The sequence below is a fragment of the Cupressus sempervirens genome, chromosome 2 (assembly GCF_028749045.1).
Source record: "Cupressus sempervirens isolate cs-2001-9-10 chromosome 2, ASM2874904v1, whole genome shotgun sequence".
Classification (NCBI taxonomy): domain Eukaryota; kingdom Viridiplantae; phylum Streptophyta; class Pinopsida; order Cupressales; family Cupressaceae; genus Cupressus; species Cupressus sempervirens.
In genome coordinates, this window is record NC_143119.1 from 374,573,801 (window position 1) to 374,595,895 (window position 22,095).

Genomic DNA, 22,095 nt, shown 5'->3' on the forward strand with positions numbered 1-22,095 from the left:
AGATAAAATTTCCTAGCGAGTATGGTGCAGGAGCACCCACATAAAGATTGTACATGTTGCCGCATTTCAAACTCTACGTCATTGGGATAAGATCTGTTGGGTGGATATTTTGCAACCGACAGTTTTGGGTAAAAATTCAATCGCAAAATAGGATGACCAGCCACAGCGTGTGAGACAGAGTCTCTCCTACCTTAAAGGGAAGGCTCCCCCTTCTCACTATTCCTTGGATCAACTCAAGGTAAGCAAGAAATTGAGAGATTTATAAAGAGGGTGTTACTATTATCCTCTCTTCTTAACTTTCAAGAAAGGATCCACTTATTCATAAGGCGAATAATGAGCAAGGTGAATCTCTAATTACACTTCTATCACGAGCTGGAAACAGTGATACTGATAAATTTTAACTAACTCAAAGGCTAGCCAAAACGTACCAGTTTGGCTCTAAGTCCTGTTGTACTTCTATGTGGTAAAATGTTTACAATTAGGGCACAAAGACTCCTAAAAGTAACAACAATCTAACTATTTTGCGAATCAAGATGAAAATACAAGCTACAGACAAAGCTTCTAGCTATGGATTTTCACAATTTTTCCTAGTCAAAGCTCGGGATTCAATTGTTTCTTAACTCTTTTCTATCAATCACAAGATACAATATCAATGACAAAAGATAGTACGAATCAAAGGTAACTTGAATGAATTATAGACAAAGCTTACAATTCACACAAATAACAATCTCACTTAATCAAAGTTAAGTCTCAAATGCTCCTGTGTATTCACTTTCTCTCAAAATAGTGCTACACAAACAAAGTTCTGCTGGCACAATTTCTCCAGAGCTCTCTTGCATAAAGATAATGATGATTTTACAATGAGGGGGGCACTCCTTTATATAGGCAACGAAGTTGAGAAAAAGGGGGAGGAAAAAGTGGGAGCAACTCAACCAACTTTGACCAAGTCTAACTACAGAAACTAAAAGGCTTACATGCAACTCGCATTACACCTTTTACATACATGCAATTACACTTTATCATGTAATGCATCTAAAACAACTATGAAGTAGAAATTACATAACAATCTTAAAGATTGCTTCTTAATGCTTTGAATTTCACAATGACGTCACGCACTGTAGGAAGATCAGCAATCTCCATTGTCTTTGATATGGCTTCGATCCTTACTGCATTCTCATATGCTGATTGAACGACTTTAGAATTCGCTATTGTATTATCCAACAAGTGTTTTGTCAAGGATTTGTACAAAACGAACTTGTTCATTGTGTGCAAACCAAATTCTTCAGAATCTACATCAGCATTGATTCTGATTGTATATTCTGAATTCACTCTCTCTGCTACCAAAAGATTACCAAGATTATCAGTAACATGGCATCCCAATTGCTCCAAATCACAAGTAAGGCTTGTTTCAACTGCTTGACAATCTTCAAGAGCCACTTGCAATTTTGTGATCAACTTTCTTAAGGTCTCTTCCTTGTAACCAATGAGTCCTTGAAATTTGAAGAACATTTCACACGACGGAAGAACGTCACATGAGACCATAGCATTTAGATCAAATTTTATCATTTCATCCCAATCCTCAAGGATTTCCTTCAGATTATCTGCTTCTTGAGTCAAAGAAGAAATTAAGCTTAGTTCCATTTTGTTCATCTCTTTGATACGCTTTAGAAGTGCAAGTGTTTGTGTGATAGCTCGAACTCCTTCAACAATGATTTCCTGTATCCAAGACTTAGCAGCTTTAATCAACCTTCTTTCTTTAGATGTTTGTGATGCAACAACATTCTGAGAAGATTGTTTCTGAATGATCTCATTCAAACGAGCTATTTCCTGTTTCAATTGATTCTTCTTTTCCCAAAACTCATGACTGTTTTTTGATACATTTCCCAATGCATCATGAGCATCTTGCAAAGAACTCAAATGAGATTGCCTTCCAACTTCAACCTTAGTAAATTTATAATCAGAGCTAGTGAGTTCTTCAACAGGTTTATCTACTAAAGGCTCAGCAACCTCAACATACTTGGTTTTGTCAGAATCAACCAAAATTCTAAAAACAATCTTGTCCTTCAGAGATTTGGATTTAGTCTTCTTCACAAGAAGATTGTCAGGAGGAACAACCACCTTCCTTCTCTTCGTTGTTATTCTACTCAACCATGCAGGTAGGCTGAAACTTTCATCTGTAGAAGCAAGCATAGTGGAGACCATTGGCATTGATCCAAATTGTATATCTGTAGTGACTAAACAAGATTCAGTTTGCACTGCTATAGGCATAGGAACATGTTGTGAAGATTCTGCCATGAAAAGTTCAAATCCTGTCAAAGATGTATCAAGTTGGGAAACTTGACCACTAGTAAGAGTTGGAAAATCTTCAAACACATTTGCTAAGTGTTCAAATTGATCATGTGTAGGAACACGAGGAGCAACAGATGAAATTGGAAGAGCCATGGTATTAACTTCTGAGACAGGAATAAGGTGAGTGAAAATAGTAGAAAATGAATCTACATCATCATCAACCTCATGCAAAAAGGGCTCTTCATGTGGAGAAGACGTACAAGCTTGTGCAGGCTTAGGAGGAGATATGATTCTTATTTCTCCTTCTTCATCTGAATCTTCTTTTTCGGATTCTGTTTCCAATTCTTCTTCTGGTTCTCTCACTGATTCTTGAATTGGTGCAGGAACTTGGGATGATTTAGTCCCTTTTCCACCCTTTAACTTGATTTTGAGAGTATTCTTGACATTTGAAGATGAAGCACCATCTTTCCCTGTAATTTTCAGTTGTGACTTCCTGCCAGGAGGACCAAAGCTTCCACAATCCAAACCCATTTTAGGATTTACTCTTTTTAGGCCTTTACTTTTCAACCACTTGTTAGTGTTTGTTAAGATGGATTGAAACCTGTCCATAATAGATGTACCTTCTTTTTGTTGCCATTGAATAGGAAAAGGACATGTTTTATCAAAACCGGCTTGATGAAATTCCGGATCAAGGATGTTGCCATCATCTTCAACTTGGAAATATGGAGGGATTTCCAACATATTAAGATCAATTATTTGTTGCAAGGTTAACCTGCAATAATCCATCTTCATAATATCAAGCTCTGTTCTCATGTCAATCCAAATGTCTTCAATGCGATGAACATGAGTATAAGCCCTCTTTATCTGAGAGTTCATCTCTCGATAATCAAAGTCAAATCTAGCCTTGAACCTCTTCAATGTAATCAATTGCAACTTTGCTTCCATATTCTTCGCTTTAGGTACAGAAACAATTGAATAATTGCCAATAGATAAAGGCCTAGCTGAGGTGATGCCAAATCCAGGCCTATGTGATGCATGCTGATCATTCTGCACGTCCATGAGTTGTCTTGCTAACTCCATTAGAATAATTCGATCTGTAGCATACCTAGGTAAGGTATATGGCTCTCCTTTGAAATACCCAACTCTCAAGTATGTGAAAGTGGGAAATTGAAGAAAAATGCAGCCATACTGGTTTACCTTTTCCCATGCTGCATTAGATACTCTTTTGATACACAATTGTTTGTCGAACAGACACCTGTAATGTCCAAAGAAAGCATCTTGGACTCTTCTGTAATAATACTTACTGTTAGCCAAAGTAATTTGGTCATAGTATTCCCAAACAGGTACTTGACGACGATCACCTTTGGTGGATAGCCCCGAAAAAGGTCCCATAGCAGCAGCAATGTAAACTAAAAATGAATTCATGTAAAAAGGTACTGATGTTCCTACATTGCATATCTGCTGACCGAGTGCAGTACTAATAAGCTCTCCCCAGAAGATATGTTCTTTGTTCTCTATGATTTGAAACATAAATTTGTACATCCATGGCTCAAAGTCGGAAGAATACTTAAGACCACAGATTCTGCTGAGAAAGATGATGAGGTCTTTGTATTCCTGTTTAAAATTGGACCGATGAAGAGTCTTTGGCCACCTGGAAAAATTACTTCTTTTGTTGTCTAACCAGTAAAGGTTGACATACTTCTGATAGTTGCTTTTTTTGTTCATTCCAACAAGCCAATGAGGAATCTTTGGTCAAATCAACACATTCTGATTTATGAGGAACTTTGAAGACTTGTTCAATCACTTCAGGGTCAAGGCTAATAATAACCTTGCCGTCAGCATCTTTGATATTCCTTGTCTTAGAAGTCTTTGATATTACTGATTTTCTTTAAAGTTAAAAAATACATTGCTGATTGTAAGAGCGAGAAGAGGCAGATTATCAGAAATGGTAAGCAGCAGTTTCAGTTGTGCTCACTACGGCCTCTTCCCTACTAGCCACATGTGTGGTTATGCTCATGAACTATGATTTCTCAGATCTGGCAAAATTATCTTTTGTGAGATTGAAATACTCCCAAATAAGAAAGGTACTAAAGAAAAAAGATAAGGTTAATTATAGAGCATGACAAATCAAAGCTTGTCACAGATGATACTACAAGTGTACACTATGTACATAGTTTAGAAGTTTAGAACACTCATTCTGAGATGATATCTTTGCTAGAGTCATGGACCATCTCATAGAATTGTGGATTTCATATTATGACATATAGAATGGCAAAAGAGGATAAGCATCCTTCACTAAGTAAACGTGAACAAGAACATATTCTAGTATGTATTCATAGGAAGGCTAATCAAGAAAGACATCATAATTATCTGTAAATAAGCATTTTGCATTCCTATCAAAACTGCATATTTATAAGAGATATTTACCGTACAAGATAAATGAATGTTTATCGCATTAAGATATTACAATGTAACACAGAACAAAGACTTTATTCATATAAGCAATCTGCAATTCCAACTACAATAATTACAATGATGATCCAATAGTCCATTCAAACAATGTACATATACTTTCCCTAAGGGGTGACTCAATCGTCTCATGCCCTTTCGGATACAAATCTACCCATCAGCTACAATATGGATTTTACTAACAACATCATTCCCCCCCCAAAAAGTAAAGTCGTCTTTGGACGACAAAATCAAAAACTCAAAACATAACTCAAACACTAATTACATCAAAATTTAGACAACTAGGAAGAGGGATGCATCCCTAGTGTGGTAGATGCCCATACTCTAAGCTCGTTCAACTCCGCTCATAGCTCACGCACTTGCCCAGTTCGTACCTTTAAATCTGATTCAGCCTCCATCTGAATCTCCAAGGTTGTTTGTATCATCTTAGCAATCTCTCCAAGTTTCGTCTCCTTCTCCGCTACCACCTGTTGTAGCTAACTCTGTTGAGCCAAAAATGTTGTCCTCTAAAATTCCTAGGTTACTCTCTCCAACTCTCGAGCTCCCTTCTCTACAACTAGTTTTGCCTTCATCATTGCTAACTTGGTTGTTGACTCCTCCCGAGCCCTCACTACCACTACCTAGTTTACCTGGCTCCTCTGAATAACATAATAAGCATCCTTTTATATCCGGACTATCTCTTGAGTCAGAGCCTTTATGCAGCTCTCCCTAACTGGCTCTCCCGTATTCGCCCAATCCTCGCGCATCTCTGAAGTCTTGACTCTGGGCCACCTGCGATCCTTAAAGCAAACTGAAAAGGTAGCTAGGCACCCTACTCTCATGAAAGATATGACGTGCTCCAACTCCTTTACCACTGAATCCAAGGCCTATGTCTGTGCAAAAGCCACCACTAGGTGATCCTGGGTCACCATATTAGTGAGAAATGTCTCCACATCCTCTCTCATCGTTGTCTCTAGCCCCTCTATAGGTTGCTCGGCACCCATGGTCGCCTTCACTACTTCTACCATCCACTCAACAGTGCTATTCGTGGAGAAGTGTGATATCTATCTATCTTCTCCTCCACCTGTGTCTGCGTGCCTACAGGATCTCCTTCTGGGGCTACTTTTTGTATAGGTGTGAGAATGCCTATCGCTTGTGGTTTTGGTGTGCGGTTAAAAATTGTACTCAAGTACATGCTCAAATTCTAAGATTTAATTTCTCTGTTCGGCTCCTCTACTGGCGTTGCTAACAACATTGCATCCACCATAACTACCGCATCCAAACCCACTACATCCATGTGAACACCAAGTGTGTCCTCAAACCCTCACCTGTTTCCATCTCCATCACTCCCTCCTAAGTGTTTATCTACTAATTAGGTATAACTATCTCAACCCCTACCTCTGATGAGGCCAGCAAAGATTCTTGGACAACCCCTTCAAGTAACTCCATCACTACCTTTGGTACGACTGTATCTAGTACTGTTGTATAGACTAAAGGCTCGGCACCCACTGAAGGTGATAATGTTGTTGGTCGGCCTAATAGTTGGGGTGTTGGTCATGTTATTGGTCTAGCTGCTACAATGACCGGTGGTCTAGGTGCTACAGTGATCAGAGTCATGACTACAAGCTGCCTAAACTGCCTAAAACTAGGAATGTGCACACCTATGGGGACTAAGTGCAAGTGAGAGGTAGCGGTGAGGGACCTCGAAAAAAGTAGTGGCAGTGTTGTGATAACTTTGACTTCCTCATCTATCATGTTCCCTCTCCCGCACTAGTTCTATGGCATCAGGTTAATCTATCTCCACATCCAAATAGATTAACGGCATCACTAGTCAAGATGCTTGCCAGTCACAAGGGAGATTTATCTTAAGTCATCACTTAATGCATTGAAAGTGCTTTAATAAAGTACTTTAGGTTTTAAAAGTCGTTTACTTTGCAAGGTGACTTAGGTGACTACAGGATGAAAATGGAGTTTAATCCCACATCTCTTATCCCAATACTTTTCCCTCACTTCGAGGTTATAAATAAGAGACTCTGTCTTGGGATTTAAAACACAAGTTTTTATGAACTCAAAGTATTGAAATTTTTGGTTGCTTTGATGTGACTGGCAAACTCTGAGGACGAAATCCCTCGAGTTGTTTGAGGAAGTTGGACGTCACCCCAATCCTTCCTCTTTGGAGTTAATACACAGCCGAGGCATAAATCACCAAAAGAAAATGTGATTCCTGTTCCAACATTTGAAGTAAGTACAATCAAATTATGCAGTAGAGTGTGGGTTAAATGCAGTTAGGGTATTCCATGCATCTAAAAAGAAACATTGTCGGTTAAATAAGTTAGTGTTTGATTGAGTAGCAGCCAGTAAGAATAATATACGCAACTCATCCAATCGTTGGAGGGCACTCTACAGTCATATGCCTCAACTCACACGTCAAGAGTTGTCACGGGTTATTGACACCATATCTATTGAAGCCGTAGGTCGCCATAGAAGTCACGGATCGGGTCTTCATCAGTACAAGACATTTCCACGCCCCGTGTAGCAGGGAGTTCATGGCTGTTAGAGTTGGAGGAGTCAATAATAGTCTATGCCACTTTCTCACACCAGTACACGGGTCGGCTCACTCCAGGCAGTTATCTCCAATAGAGACGGCATTATTCACACCATAGTAGGAGTTGAATTGTTCCCCACGTTGGTTTTCAGCAGTAGTGGGCAGTCGGGTGGTGTAACTGCTACCCTTGGCAAAAAATTTGGTCGGCCCAAGTGCCAAGACATCTAGCTACAATCAACAGAATTGGCTCTATCTATTTCCCTCCACTTTGTAATGTCATTTTCTGATAATAATATATGATGGAGTTCCAGTATTTGTCTGTAGCTTAAGTCCATCAATTTTATTGGTAGGAATAAAAATGTTGTGATAAGCTTGCATTTAGTTTCAAGTCTGGTTAAAGTGAATACATTGGCATCTTGTTTGATATGTTCTTGGCATTCAACTTCATGAATAGTAAAGCGCTGGACAATAGCATATAATTTTCAAGTACTGGCTATACCCCAACTGTTTGACGAAATTCACATTAGTTTTTAGTCAATATTTTAATCAAACCAAGCAGAGATTATTACAATGGTATCAGAGCCACAAGACCTACCATCTTGTGGGAAACAACAGAATATTTCAGACTGATTTTTATCCAAAAATGACAGTCAGGAATGAGTAAAAGACATTATAAATTTAGTAATCTATAGCCAGAACACAGAACATATTGAGATTAAAAATAGTTATTCAATGGATGAGGAATTAATATTTGGAACATGTGAACAAACTGTACATACTAAACAGGTTGATCATTTTGGACAGGCAGAACAAGTAAACAACATTCAAATGGCACATAATGAAACTGAACAGCACAGGGAAATATAGGAAACATTGTGGTCTATAAGAGATGGGCAGAATAACATAGCCGATGCACTTCAACAACTTGCAATTAATATGCAGCAATTAGATCCTATTAATAGGAGAGCCCCGAGCCATCACGAGGGAGGACATAGTGTAGCTGGATCACCCCGAGTTGTTAGAGCCCCACACGTAACATTGACAGGCCTTTAATGCTAATGTTTAATGCAAAAGAAGAGGTAGCACCCCCAGCAACACCAAATTTACTATCGGACAACGTTATGGCATTGTATGATGAATGGGATTTGTTTCCCGATCCTATTAAACAAAATTTGACCTTTGTTCAGTACCTAAATCAGAAGAGAGAGGCTGATAGACACAAGCAGGATAGAAGACCTAGAGCACCAAACAGGGACCTAAAACATTCCATGAAGTTAACTCTCCCTACCTTTGATGTTAACAATAAGACATCCGCTAGAGCTTGGATTCACAAGTTTGATACCTATTTGACACTTAAACCCATGGCAAAGACGGAAGCCATCAGATTTGCCACAATGCACCTTGAGGGAGCTGCATATGATTGGTGGCATCATGGTTTAGTCACCCAGGATCATGGCCTCATAACTTCATACAAGATTTTCAGCTCCAAGCTGATTACTCGTTTTGACAGGAAGGATATTGAAGTTTATTACATGGATTTGGCTTAGGTACGACAGAGTGGGTCCTTAGATAACTTCATTGATGAGTTTCAACGTATATCAGTGATGGTACCAAATATGACACAGTAGTGTAAGGTGATGTTGTTCACAGAAGGGTTACAAGACAGATTTAGGAGTTTGGTTAAGGTCCTTAAACCAAACACCTTAGATGATGCGATTATGATGCAAGAGCATCCTGGGTTGCCTTGGTATCCTGCTCATTTTGTTCATCCTACAGTTGGTGCCGAGTTACTTCCTTCATGTGCCGAGTGTCTCTTCATGTGTCGAGCATGCCTTCATGTGCTAAGTTGCCAGTTTCCAGTGGATGCCGAGTGATGTCGAGTGCCAATTTCCTATGGGGTGCCGAGTTATCCAGTGGGTGCCGAGTTGTCTGTTTTTGGTTCTTAGTGGGAGCCGACCTGCATATTTAATTTTGATCATGAATTTAATGATAGGATCTTGTGTCGGCCTTACTATTATGTAATGTTCTAGAATGTTTTGTAAGCCGTTTTGCCAAGTATAAATAGAGTGTTTAGGCTTAGAGATAAGTAGATTAGGAAGAAGATAAGAGAGAGCAGAACTGAAAGTGCGAATTTGCAGTTGGATCTTTGCATGTGAATGTATTTTGTAATTGGCCATAACCTAGAAGGCCTTACAGTTGGGCATGTATGGTGAATATTTGATGAGTTAATAAAAGATATCTTGTTCTCTCTCCTTGGTGCTGTGTTTGTGTTGTGTTTGCTTCCGTTGTGTTAACTATCGCAGGGAAGTTTGGATAGCTGGGTGAGCCTTTGGCCCTAGTTATTCTAAATCTTGCCTGCGTCAAATTAAGATCGCCCATGATTTGGATTCACCTTCTTTACTACTGCAGCCTCTAAAGAAACCCTATAAAGGGTCTACATCGTCCCAAGGGAACAAAAACCACCAAAAACCAAATCATCCCAGATTGGGTTTTGAAACACGTAACGAACTTAAGAGGAAGAAATTGTGCTTCACTTCCAGGGAACCTTGGACTGCCGATCACAGATGCCTTGGTAAAGGAAAGATTCACTAATGAAAGAGAGTAATAGGAAGGTAATGATGTTGAGGACAGCGAGGAGGAAGAAGTTGAGGAGCAGCCCCTTAAAGATAAAAAGAAAAAAGCCACTACTGACCAACATCCTGTTATAGCCACCCTTTCTAGTGATCCAGCATGTCATCCTTTCAGGGTGAAGTGTGTTGTTAGAGGACAGTGCATTGTTTTTCTTTTGGATACAGGAGCATCCCATAATTTCATCAGCACATGGCTGGTATCTAAGACAGGATTGCAAACCGTTGACATACCCGAGTTCAAAGTGAAGGTAGCAGATGGTGAGGTTTTGAGTTGCACAGAGAAGGTATCCAGTCTTCACATATAGTTTGATGATTATCTTTTAGAGACTGATTTTTATGTTGCTGGTTTGGATGGATTCAACGCCATTCTGGATAGACAGTGGTTAAGGACTCTCTGCAGGTGCACATTTGATCACGAGACCATGCAGTTGGAATTCTCACAGGGTGATCGGTTGGTAGTCCTAAAAGCCATACCGGATAGCGGAACTAGGTTGATAACAACTCACAGGATGGAAGCCATTTCGAGGCACGATGATATCGAATGGGTGACACAGTGTTTCATCTCTTCTTAGGAGACAAAGGATACGAAATAGCAGAACCATTGTGACATCCAGACGGTGCTAGACAAGCACAAGAAGGTATTTGAGGATTTACCTCCAAGTATTCCACCGGATAGAGGGTTTGAACATATCATTGAGTTAGAGGAGGGCGCCAAACCCATCATCACCACTCCTTATCATCACCCCAAGCATTACAAGGAAGAAACAAAGAAGAGTATTAAGGAACTTCAAGATATGGGACACATCAGGCCCAGTTCCAACCCTTTTGCCTCTTCAGTGGTGTTGGTTAAGAAGGATGGCACCCTTCGGATGTGTATTGATTACCACGCCCTTAATAAGAGAACCATTAAAAACAGGTATCTAATTCCCTGCATTGATGAGTTAATAGATGAGCTTCATGGAGCTGTTTATTTCTCGAAGATAGATCTTCAATCAGGATACCATCAGATGTGATTCCAAGAGGAGGATGTGCATAAGACAGCTTTCAGATGCCACTACAGACACTATGAGTTTTTGGTGATGCCATTTGGGCTCACTAACGCACCACCCACTTTTCAATCATGCAAGAACCACATTTTTAAAAAGCAACTACGAAAGAGTGTGTTGGTTTTCTTTGATAACATATTGATCTTTAGCAGGACTTGGGAGGAATATTTGCAACACCCAAATGAGATCCTTAGCCTCATGGAAGAACTCTTTAGTCGCAAAGGAGTCTAAGTGTGAATTTGGATTAACTAAGATTCTCTATCTGGGTCACGTGACTGGGGCAAAGGGAGTTGAGATACATCTGGAAAAGATACAAGCAATCCTTGATTGGCCACCTCCGGGAGACGCATCTGAGTTGCACGGCTTACTTAGCCTTTGTTCTTATTACAGGCAATTCGCCAAAGGTTTTTCCCAGGCAGTAGCCCCCCTTACCAATCTGACACAAAAAGGGGCATTTAGATGGACAAAGGATTTAGAGGCAGTCTTTGATAGACTGAAACAGGTGATGAGCATGTGCCCAATTCTGGCACACCCTGATTTTTCTAGACCCTTTGTTTTGGAGTGTGATGTTTCGAGCAAAATCGGGGCAGTTTTGATGCAGGACTGTGATCCCATAGCTTTTGAGAGTAGGAAACTTAGGGGCAGCAAGCTATTATATTCTACATATGATAAAGAGATGCTAGCCATAATGCATGCCTTAGCCAAGTTTAGACAATACTTGGTGGAAAGTAAATTTATAGTGAAGACTGATCATAATAGTTTACGTTACTTCCTAGACTAGGAGTTGAACGAAAGACAGCAGAAATGGGTCAGCAAGGTCCAAATATACGATTTTGACATTAAATATGTCAAGGGGAAAATAATATAGTTGCTGGTGCACTTTCCCGAAGACCCCCATGATAGAGTGTTGTACCATTTCCAAGATTTCAGCAAATTGGAGATCCCAATTGTTAGCCACAACGTATTTACTTGATGAAAGCCGAATCCACAACGTATTTCACGTCTCATGCCTCAAGAATTGGTCAACAGATTATTCCTTCTGAGGGTTTGCCTCCACTTGATGAGGAGGGTAAGCTTGTTTTGGAGTTGGCAAAGGTGATTAAGAACATGGAAAGGAAGCTGCGAAACAAGTCCAAAATATTTAATACACTAAAAGGATTTGCCATACGAAGACACCACTTGGGAAGGCCAATCTATTTTACAGCATCCAGCATTGAGATTGCTTGAGGGCAAGCAATTCTGGGAAGGGAGGACTGTCATGTTCCCTCCCCCGCACTAGTTTTATGGCATCAGGTTAATCTATCTCCACATTCGGATAGATTAACGGTATCACCAATCAAGATGCCTGTCAGTCACAAGGGAGATTTATCTTAAGTTGTCACTTAATGTATTGAAAATGCTTTAATAAAGTACTTTAGGTTTTAAAAGTCATTTACTTTATAAGGTGACTTAAGTGACTACAAGACGAAATTGGAGTTCAATGCCACATCTCTTATCCCAATAATTTTTCCTCACTTAGGGGTTATAAATAAGAGACTCCATCTTTGGATTTAAAACCCAAGATTTTATGAATTCAAAGTATTGAAATTTTTGGTTGCTTTGATGTGACTAGCAAACTCTAAGGATGAAATCCCTCAAGTTGTTTGAGGAAGTTGGACGTAACCCCAATCTTTCCTCTTTGGAGTTCATACACAGTGCAGGCATAAATCGGCAAAAGAAAATGTGATTCTTGTTCTAACATTTGAAGTAAGTACAGTCAGATTATGCAGTAGAATGTGGGTTAAATGCAGTAAGGGTATTCCATGCGTCTGAAAAGAAACACAGTGAGTTAAATAAGTTAGTGTTTGATTAAGAAGCGGCCAATAAGAACAATATACGCAACTCATCCAATCACTGGAGGGCACTCTACAGTCATACACCTCAACTCACACGTCAAGAGAAGTTGTCACGGGTTACTGACGCCATATATATTGAAGCCGCAGGTTGCCACAGAAGTCACGAGCCGAGTCTTCATCAGTGCAAGATATTTCCACGCCCCGTCCAGCAGGGAGTTCACGGCTATTGGAGTTGGAGGAGTCAATAACAGTCTATGCCACCTTCTCCCACCAGTTCACGGATTGCATCACTCCAGGCAGTTATCTCCAATAGACACGGCATTATTCACACCGCAGTAGGAATCAAATTGTTCCCCGCATTGGATTTCAGCAGTAGTGGGCAGTCGGGTGGTGTAACTACTATCCTTGGCAAAAAATTTGGTTGTTGCGGGTGCCAAGACACCTAGCTACAGTCAACAGAATCGCGTGTGTCTATTTCCCTCCACTTTGTAATGTCATTTTCTAATGATAATATATGATGGAGTTCCAGTATTCCTCTGTAGCTTAAGTCCATCGATTTTAGTGCTAGGAATAAAAATATTGTGATAAGCTTGTGTTCAGTTCCAAGTCTACTTGGAGTGAATACATTGACATCTTGTTTGATATGTTCTTGGCATTAAACTTCATGAATAGTAAAGAGCTGGCCAGTACCATATAATTTTCAAGTACTAGTTATATCCCAACTGTTTGATGAAATTCACATCAATTTTTAGTCAACATTTTTTAATCAAACCAAGCAGAGATTATTACATCATTATCCTCCTCATCCTCCACTTCCTCCTCTAAGTCGTCAGTATCCTCGAGGAATGTGTCCTGTCTCCCACTATCCGTGTTCTCATGCTCAGAACTCTCCACTTCCTGTTGCATCCTCTTCTGCCTGATGGCCTTCTGCCCTCATGGAGCAGCCAAATGTTTCCACTGCATGATGGGAGGCTCTCCTAGTTTTGTCGGACCTGGCTTGATCTCCAACCTATCATTGGGTATCATACGTGTGGTAGAGTCGAGAAATAGGCCAATGGCATAGTGTTGCATATAAAACATTTTCTATTGCAACATCATGAACTTTTGCATGCGCTCAGCCAGTTAGGATGACCAATTATATACTATGATATTCATGATATTATTCATCATGGTCACCTACAAAAATGAGATGTTTGATGCCCTACTTGAACCAGTGAGTCTAATCTTTACTAAGTCCATCAGACAACACCAATGTGCTTCCTGCGCATCAAATTTCTTCAATCCCTTTCCCTTAGAAGAATCCATTAAGGCTTTGTTTTCTGCCTTTGGTCATTTCCCACATACTAATTCTACTAGTTGTTCCTTGACTCTCTGATCGAGTTACTTTGGCTTGTTATTGATTTTCCTTCCTGTGCATGACCTACTATGCCGAATACCCTAGCAAACTTTGTGGCTCTAAAAGATATCACCAAACTCTATCCCAAATAAGGAAATGAGCTTGTTCACAAGAATATGTCATAGATTTCTAGCATGGTGTGGAGAAAACCCTCGAAGTCGAATTCAGAATGCTAGCATCTGCAACGCCCATTGCACCTATGCGCTCTGTATGTTGTCCTTCACAAAGTGATTATTCGGGGCCTCCTGCCACCATTTTCTACACTCTAACCCGTTCAAACCCTCGAATGTCACATTCTGAGGTGTGAGATGTTAGTTGTAGTTGGTTGTGCCCTTCACTTCTTTTTGCCTATATTGCCTGCAATACGTACACCCAATGATAAAGACTATTCACTGTGTTGCTTGATGAATCTTCTTCTAATTCTTCTTCTACGCTCTCTTCCGGGCTGAATGCATACCGTCACCTCCTTTGTCCTTTTGCTTTGCCAAAAATTGGTTAGGTTGGTTGCCTAACAACTTATTCCTAGAGGCGTTCATAGGGATTATAGCTCTTGTTGTCGTATAGGATATCCACAATTGATCTTTCCGTCTTCCTTCAAGTTCATATGGGTATATGCCTTTTTAGTCTATACATTTTCTTTGGTGGTGTAGACTTATTTTGTTTGTATTCTCTTTAATCTTGTCGTACAGTTTAACCTTCCTACATACGGTGCTTTGCTTCCTGCAAAACTAGGTTGCCATTGATCAATTAAACACACAACTCCTTATTCCTCCAGGCCATACGGTCTTTTTATAACTGGGACCAGTCATACAATATCCCTTCCTCTTTATCCTTTCTAAGCCATACATTCTATCTCTCACTTGTACGGCGGTCTCCTGTTGTTTTCTCCCAAGTCCGTACATTCATACGATGAAAACCAATTCATTTACTTGCTAGTCATACGGTTATGTGTGTTGTGCTAATTTTGTTGGTCATACGGTGCATGTGTTTGTTCCTTTACTTGCCTTCAAGTTCGTATACTGTACCGTACAGTATCAACCTCTCATGTTATCCTTCTTCTTTTGTATGGTAAACACCTAGTCTCCTATTTTACCATACGGTCTAACATCTTAGCTCCTATGTAACATTTTATCCTTGGTGATTACTTGACTGTACAGTGATTACTTTCGTACGAAGCCACATCTACTTCTCTTGTTGTACAGTGGTTGCCTCTCACGTCACTTTATGTCGTATGGCCATATGGCCTTTTAAGTTTCAACTTTCCATCTAAGCCGTACATTATATATTGTACGGACTCCTTTGATTTTTCGGTGGTACAGTTCCTTCATTTGTCTTCTAAATGACCGTACGGTATTCAGTATAGTTTACTATATGGTTACAAGGTTGTACGATATCCTTTTTTTTTGGCTTCTTTCTATCTATGGCTATACTACAGAAATTTTAATGTGCTTTCACTTATACATTTCTTTATTATTATTTTTATTTATTTATTTTACATATATGCATTATTTATTATTATGTTTATACTCTCTCTGAGTTGTTCGTCCGTAGAGCCACCTTATTTCTTTCGTGATAGACTTTTATCTTCGACCCATTCACTGCATAGGGATCTTCCTTCCCGTCGAGCATCCATAGTTTTATTCCTCCATTATCACCAACTTCGCAAATTTTATATGGCCCGACCCATTTCACCATAAATTTTCCTAGTTTGATCTCGTTGCACCCATTGTACTTCAATACTAGTTGGCCCGGTTGAAACTTGTTAAACTTTAAGTGCTTGTCGAGCCATGCCTTACATCTTTACTGTGTAACTTTAGTGGCCCATTATGCCTACAGTGGTCGTTCGTCAAATTTATTTAGATTATACAATCTTTCCCTCAAACTTTCCATATCTCCTAGTTTGTTTTCAATCGTAATTCTTAGACTTGGTACCAAGAATTTCGTCAGTACCACAGCCTCCTGTCCATACATCAACTGAAACAGTGTGTCCCATTATTACCTTGTATTAAGTACGGTACGCCCATAACGTCGATGGCAGCTTTTCCGCCCAATCCTCGTCTTCAACTGCACAAGACTTGTAGATTATTTCAACCAAGATTTTGTTCATGGCTTTCGCTTGTCCATTTGCTCTAGGATAGTACGAGTTCGGAAGGGAATGGTATATCTTGAACTCTCTGGTCAGTAGTCAGGTGACGTGCTTGACAAAATGTCCCCTACGGTCGCTTGTCAACTGTAGTGGGATTCCATACCTTGTGATGATTAGCTCATAAATGAATCTCGCCGTGCTTACTACCGAGTTGTCTGGTAGGGCCCACACCTCTACCCAGTTGGTAAGGTACTCCGTTGCTACCACGATGTACCTACATCTCCGGGTTTTACTTACCTTGAGGGGTCCGACAAAGTGTGTCCACAACCTCCTATCCATACATCAACCAAAACAGTGTGTCCCATTATTACCTACATCTCTCGGTACCACAGCCTCCTATCCATACATCAACCGAAACAGTGTGTCCCATTATTACCTTGTATGAAGTACGGTACGCCCATAACGTCGATGGCAGCTTTTTCGCCCAATCCTCGTCTTCAACTGCACAAGACTTGTAGATTATTTCAACCAAGATTTTGTTCATGGCTTCCGCTTGTCCATTTGCTCTAGGATAGTATGGGTTCGGAAGGGAATGGTATATCTTGAACTCTCTGGTCAGTAGTCGTGTGACGTGCTTGACAAAATGTCCCCCACGGCCGCTTGTCAACTATAGTGGGATTCCATACCTTGTGATGATTAGCTCGTAAATGAATCTCGTCGTGCTTACTACCGAGTTGTCTAGTAGGACCCGCGCCTCTACCCACTTGGTAAGGTACTCCGTTGCTACCACGATGTACCTACATCTCCGGGTTTTACTTACCTTGAGGGGTCCGACAAAGTCCAACCCCCCGGTTCAAATAATTCCTATGCGTGTGAATGGTTCAAAGGCATGAAATCCCTCTTGAGTGGTTTCCCAGCCTCTAACGTGTATTGCAAGCAATGACCCACTCCTTGGTGTCGTTGTGCACAGTTGGCTACCATAACCCTGCCAGAAGTATCTTCCACACAATTGTATCTGGCCACATATGTCCTGCTACAGGTTCAACACCTTCGGGATTTCTTCCTCTAGAATGCATCGGCATAGGATATGGTCGTGTCCCATCTTATACAACAACCTATTGATCGATTGAAATGTCTGACTTCTCAGCACTAGTTTCCTCCTTTAGTTCAGCGGCATTTCCCTAAGAAATTGTCCCGTCGACAGATATTCCCTGATACTTGTGTACCAAGATCATAGTACGGCAATTTGGAATAGTTGTCCATCAAGAAACTCATCGTTGACTCCCTCCGGTGGTTCAACCAATTTGATCCTTGATAAATGATCCACGCTTACATGGCTTTTCCCAAGCTGTACCACAATTCTGAATGTAAACTCCTAAAACAGTTATAGCCATATGCTTATCCGTCCCTAGATGATTGGTTTGTTCACGACATATAATAGTGCTTGATGATCTACATAAAATACAAATGGAGTTGTCAGTAGATAATGTCTAAACTTTTGTACGGTATACACCATTCTGAGAGCCTCCCGCTCTATTGTACTATAATTTTTTTCCACTTTAAATAGTAGCCTACTCACAAAGTACACCGGATGATCCAATCTGTGATTAACTGTCTGTGTCAACATTGCTCCAATTACATAGTTTGACAAGTCAACATGGACATGAAACTCCTTATCCTAGTTCGGATAAGCCAAGATAACTATTGTAGCTAATCTTGTTTTTATTCCTTCGAAGGCTTCATTCTGTTCTACTTCCCATTTGTAGGGTTCTCCATTGCAGTTTAGTTTGTCAAGCAAGTAGGATATTTTCGCAAAGCTCTTAATGAACCTTCAATAGTAACCTATGTGCCCCAGGAATGATTTTACCTCCGTCACATCCGTTGGAGGTGGCATTTCTAAAATTACTCATTCTTTGTCAAGATTCGTCTTTGCTCCTGCTTTGCATACGATGTGTCCCAATAGCTTTCCCTGCAGTACCATAAATCTGCACTTCTTCGGGTTTAGTTCCAATCTCACTCGTCTACATCTTTCCATGCATTCTCTGAGTGCAGTCAGATGTTTGTCCTCCGCACTGAAAATTGAATTGTCCAAAAATGCCTTGAAGTTTTCAACTGACATCTTATCGAAGAAGTGCGAGATAATTCTTTGAAATGTTGTTGGGGCATTACACATTCCGAACGACATTCTATTATAGGCATATAATGCATCTTCTACTATGAAGGTTGTTTTAATCCTATCTTCTTCTGCGATGGATATCTGGTTGTATCCAGAGAATCCATCCATAAATGAATATATTGTATGCCCCGCAACTTCTTCCAAAATACTATCAGTGAATGGTATCGGGAACAGATCCTTGATTGTTACTACATTCAGGCATCAAAAGCCTACACATATCCCTATCTAAGTGGTGTCCTTCAGAGATATCACAATCGGTGATACTCACTCGTCTGCACCCTAAAAATAATGTTTGCTTCAAGCATTCAGTTGATCTCATCAGTGACCCATGTGGCATTATTTTTATTCATCCGGTACGGCCACTTCCGGACGGGTACTGCTCCTATCAGTAGTATACGATGGACGCATAGTTCCAACAGTACCCCTTTCAAATCCTTATACGTCCACGTGAACACGTCCTTATATTCCATAAATATTTTAAATGTTGTCGCTTTCAGGACTGGATTCCAATCATCTCCCACAAATATATTCTTCGGGTTAGTTTCATCCCCTAAGTTCATTGTCTTTACCATAGGTTCTTCATATTTAATAGGTTTATCTTCACTAAACATATGTGTAGCTGTTTCATCTATCTGTGCTTCTCCTTCCGTCACTTCTTTATACTCCTTCGGTAACTCATTCTCCTCTCCTTTAATTCAATCCTCGACTCCTGACATGTTACAGCTCGGAAAGAGCTCATAGTCCTCCATCTGCCAATCGAGTATGCCGTTCGCCGAGTTCAAGTCGTCATCGTTAGACCCTCCTTCCACTCTTAGTATTCCTTGTTCGTTAGGCTCCATTTGTTTCTTCCCTTCGTCATTTCCTTCGCCTTCACCTTCAGAATCCAATAATGTTGCCTCCTCTCCTACCATCTATCTATTTAGGTCAATTACAAATCTCTGGTCTCTGCCTTATATGGACAGGGTATTCCATTTCCAGTCATGTTTTACTTTCGCCTATACTAGCCAGCCCCATCCAAGGATGGCATCATACCATTTTCTTTTTAATGGCATGACCACAAAATCCAATAAGACTAGTTGTGTCTTGATGGTTACACGTTGCGCCATCAAGGTCTCTAAAGGCTTGATCCTGTGCTGATCAGCAATGAGCAATTGAAATGTAGGTGACCACAACGTAGGTTGCCCCAACTTCTTCCATATATCTTTTGGTAGCACATTCACTCCTGATCCTCCATCTACGATTGTGTCCGTGAGGATGATTCCGAGGATACCCATTTATACTACTGCAAGATGTCTTCCTGTAGTGAGTGCAAGTAGCATTGTGTCTGCCATAGTCGTTCCACTACCATCCTTTCTTGTTTCTTCCATCACTTTCAGGAGTGTCATGTTTAGCATTGCAGTCCGTAGCTGAGGCATTGTAAGAAGGTCATCTAGTTTCATAGGAACCTCTATTTGCATTACCTGTCGTATAATATTTTGTCCTGCCAAGTTCCTCCTTGAGGTGCTGGCAATGTCTTTTGTTTGTGATTTTTCAGCTTCCATTTGTTTTTCTAGTTCTGCTCGCGCTTGCTACAACCTCCTCATCAAGATCTGGATACAATGTCTTCTTTGCTTGCTCGCGAGTGATGGCTAATGTTTCCTCGTCATCGCATGTTTCTACACTTAATAGATTCACCCCGAGCTTAGGACATTTCGAATCCTAATAGTCTCTAGGACCACACCATCTGCACAATAGCTGTGGTGTTCCCTTCGTGGTACAGTTTTTGGTGAAGTGTCCCAGTGGTTGCACGTACGACATTCTATTATCGGCTGTCCACTCGGACCGTACTATATCCAGCTTCGGTCCCCATTATTGTTATTATTATTATTGATACCGCCCCATCTGCACTTGTTATTGCTATGGTACCCTCCTGAGGTTGTGTCATTGTTCGTATTTGTTGTTGTTCCTAAGGTAGACACTTCCTATGTTAACAATACTTGTTGGTGTCCCTTCGTTTTCATATTGAACGGGCATTCCTTGGTGGAATGCCCCGCAAGTTGGCAGATATCACAAAATTGTTTCTTCGGACAGGAGCACTTTGTGTGGCCCTCCTTACAATCCATACGCCACAATTCCCCTTCTCTCGCTGAGTCGGGATTCTTTTTCATGTTTTTTAATTCCTTCATCATTCATAACATGTCCATTTGTAGTACTCAAACCTCCTTACTTGACTCCTCGTTGTTGTCGTTGCTTTCAAAGGTTGAATCGTCTGAGTCCGATGATTTGTTTTTCTTCTTTTTTCTTGTTTTCTGCTCACTCTCGAGGTCCATCACTCATATGCATCCATGTATGATGTTGGGGTACAATCTTCATCTTCTTTTTCAGTGTTGGTTGTAGCCATTTGACAAACTACCTTTTCTTGAACCCATTAGCTGGTTGGCTTTCGATTTTTCCTACTAGCACTTTCAGTTTCCTTGCATATACACAGATTGTTTCATTTTTTCCTTGCTTAGTCATCCCTCAGTAGTCGGAACTCTACTATGAATTCTTTCCTCACATCTGGCCATGAAGTTGAATTCTACAAATTGGCATCCAAAAACCAATCAATCGCTACACCCCGTAGGGTTGCCAAAAACTATTGGACCCAGTCATCTTGATCCTTTACACCGTTCGCCATCCAAATTGTTTCACATGTTTTACAATGTCTGATTGGATGGGTCATCCCATCGCCATTAAACTTCGATAATCTTTCCTTAGGTCCTGCCATCATTAATTTCTTTTGAATCTGTGGTACTTGTTGCATACCCGTGTTGTTCTGAGTACCTGAGCTATTCTCAGTACTTGCTCTGTTCTAAGTACTTGCATTGTTCGGAGTACCCACGTTCTACACAACCACGCTACTTCGAACAACTGCCTTACTTTGGACAACTGCATTACCCGGTGTGAAGATGTTTTCTTCAAGAGAAGTTGTTTGATTCTCTACTATATCCCTTCGTTAGGTATATCGGTAACAAAGAGTTCGCCCCATGCTCGTGTTCCTTTGACACTTCGAGCTATGCAAGTTCCTTTCCTTCCGTTCGGATTCTCTACCCTTAGCATATACAAGTTTAAGAACTCCTCCCTTGTCTCTTCCACCAGCGATCTCTATCACGTTTCTTGAAGCAAGTCCTCGGCACTCCTCGGTCTACTAGGCGAATGCACTCCCTTCATCAGTGCTCCTTCACCCTCTCGATGTCCATCGATAAGCTGCTGAAACTTTTGCCTACGCTTCGCCTTTTATGTTAAAATTAATGCTTCCCATATTGTGCGTATATCATCCTTGTCTTTTATTTTATTCCTATCCTGATTGAGCAAATTCAGCATTAATCTTTATAACACCTCTTGTATACCAGGTTCGACTAGCAACGGCACCAAATGTTCACTGTACAAGGTAAATGAATGTTTATCGTATTAAGATATTAGAATGTAAGACAGAAAAGAGACTTTATTCATATAAGCAATATCCAACTCCAACTACAATGATGATCCAATAGTCCATTCAGACGACGTACATATAATTTCCCGAAAGAGTGACTCAACCATCACGCGCCCTTTCGGATACAACTCTACCCGTCAGCTACAACATGGATTTTACCAAAAACAAGGGGCCATTCTGTTGATGACAG

The 22,095-nt window shown here is 40.5% G+C and overlaps 1 protein-coding gene and 1 long non-coding RNA gene across 2 annotated transcripts in view; both read right to left on the reverse strand.

The window, feature by feature from the left end:
• The window catches only part of SAC9 (sacI homology domain-containing protein / WW domain-containing protein), a 246,422-nt gene that overhangs the window by 85,188 nt on the left and 139,139 nt on the right, over positions 1 to 22,095 (reverse strand). The gene's annotated exons all lie outside the window — the stretch shown is intronic.
• LOC149572702 (uncharacterized) lies at positions 15,601 to 22,082 on the reverse strand. The gene is made up of 2 exons (XR_016359953.1): positions 21,982 to 22,082; positions 15,601 to 21,851 (listed from the first exon to the last, which is right to left on the reverse strand). It is a non-coding gene; the product is annotated as an uncharacterized LOC149572702 (long non-coding RNA).